The sequence below is a fragment of the Orycteropus afer genome, unplaced genomic scaffold (genome assembly GCF_000298275.1).
Source record: "Orycteropus afer afer isolate SDZICR_OR568_19922 unplaced genomic scaffold, OryAfe1.0 scaffold00147, whole genome shotgun sequence".
Taxonomy (NCBI): domain Eukaryota; kingdom Metazoa; phylum Chordata; class Mammalia; order Tubulidentata; family Orycteropodidae; genus Orycteropus; species Orycteropus afer.
In genome coordinates this window covers 2,420,582-2,423,021 of record NW_006921734.1, presented here as the reverse complement: position 1 = coordinate 2,423,021, position 2,440 = coordinate 2,420,582, and positions in this window count along the sequence as shown.

Below are 2,440 nucleotides of genomic sequence, written 5' to 3'. Positions count from 1 at the left end.
AAGGAAGTGATAACACAATTCATAAACAAAACGAGCTCAGCACAGAAAATTATATGGAACAAAGAAATTGACACCACAAAAAAGTACATAACAAAAATGACAGCAACAAATTTAATTTGCTGATAATTACATATCTGGCAAAGGACTTATCTCTAAGATTTATAGAAAACTCCAATGCTTCAACAGCAAAGGAATTAACAATCCAATTGAAAAATGGGCAGAAGACATGAATAGACACTTCACCACAGAGGATATTCAGGTGGCCAGCTAATACATGAAGAGGTGCCCATGATCACTGGCCATCAGAGAGATGCAAATGAAAACAACAATGAGATACCATCTCTCCCCAGCACTGATGGCAAGGTTCAACAAGACAGAAAATAACAAATGCTGGCAGCGATGTGGAGAGATTGGGACTCTCATACACTGCTGGTGGGACTATGAAGTTATACAACCACTGTGGAAAGCAGTATGGTGATTCCTTAGAAAGCTGGAATTGGAGATACCATTTGACCCAGCAATCCCATTACTAGGTATATATCCTAGAGAGGTGAGAGCCAGGTCAGGAACAGATATATGCACACCCATGTTCATTACAGCACTATTTACAATAGCAAAAAGATGGAAACAACCTACATGCCCATTGGCAGAAGAATGGATGACCAAACTATGGTACATACACACAATGGAATGCTATGCAGCACTAAAGAATAATGTAGAGTCTGCAAAACACTGCATAATACGGATGAACTTGGAGGACAGTATTCTGAGTGAAATAAGTCAATCACAGAAGGACAAATACAGTATTAATTCATTGTTTTGGAGGGTCAAGGAAAGGCTTATACATGGAGGGAAACTTTCTTTGTTGGTTGCCAGGGATGGGAGGGGAGGGGAGGAAATACTGCAAAAAAAAAAAAAAGTACTGACTTACATAACTTTAGTTTTGTGTATCTCACTGTACATAAATTATATTTCAATAAAATGTATATATAAAAATAGACAATAGGTTGAAAAGATCAGAATGTTAGATTAGTTACTTTAGCAAACAAGAAAAAGGTAAGCCTTGGTCCAAGTTGGCCTATTTTAAAGCAAAAAGGAAAACAGTTTTCTTCAGACAGACCTTATAAACTGAAGGTGCTATGGTGGTGCAATGGTTAAAGCATTTGGCTGCTAACCAAAAGGTTGGTGGTTGGAACCTACCAGCTGCTCTGGGGAGAAAGATGAGGCAGTTAGCTTCCATAAAGATTTACAACCTTGGAAACCCTATGAGGCAGTTCTATTCTATTCTACAGGGTCACTATGAGTTGGAATCAACTCGATGGCAGTGGGTTTCGTTTGATTTGGGTTTAAACATAATGTCAGTAATCCAATACACTTGAAAGTATTGATAACTATGACTTTGCAAATTCAGCTCTAAGCATAAATGTTTATACCACTAAAAGCAAAAAAGTGGTAAACAGAAAGGAAAAGAAGACTGAGAACTTAGGGAGCCAGATAAATAAGAAATTTTGTTTCTCTAGCCCCTATATATGTCTGTTCTGGTTACCTATTGCTTTAGAAACCACCCCAAAACTTAGTGGTTTAAAATAGCTTATTATCTGTCATGGTTCTGTAGGGTCAGCTGGAAGTTCCATTTGGAGTCTTTCATATGTCTATAGTTAGATAGCAGCTGTGATTGGAGTCATCTGAAAACCTGAGTAGCTGGGTTACATGTCCCATATAATTTCTTCGTTCACATTTCTGATGCTCTAGCTGAGAAGGCTAGAACAGAAGGGAAGCCTTCCTCTCTTTTTCATGCACTCTGTCACTGAGGCTAGCTTGTGCTTCCCTAGAGCGTGGTAGTCTCAAGGTAGTTGGACTTCTTGAATAAAAACTTTTTTCTCTCAAAATGAGCATTCCAAGAGGCCCAGGTAGGAGCTGAAAGTCTTATGACTTTACCTTGGAAGTCACACAGCTTCCCTTTGGCCATAGTCAACCATCAAGAGTTAGTCAGGCAGACATTCCTAATCCAAGAAGGAGGGGTCTACAAAGGGCATGAATACCAGGAGGAATGGCTCATAGGGGACATTGGAGATAGCTACTACAACTTCTCAACTACCAAAAGGAAAAACAAACAAACAAACCCAAAATCAAACTCGCTGCTGAGTGGGATCCAACTCATATCGACCCCTTCTTGGGTTTCCGAGGCAGTAAAACTATAGATGTAGATTGCCCAGTCTTCCTTCACGAGGAGAGGCTGGTGAGATCTCAGCTACATGAACCAATACATTTTCTTTCTGCTTAAGTTAGTTTGAGTTGGGTTTCTGTCCCTTCTAGATAGTCTTATCTAATAAAAAGAGGTCTCTTTTGAGATTTTAGATATATATATGCATTTGGCTAATGGAAGGTGCCTTAGTCTTCAACGTATGTAAGGTATGTACTTTACTTGCACTTCTTCTTT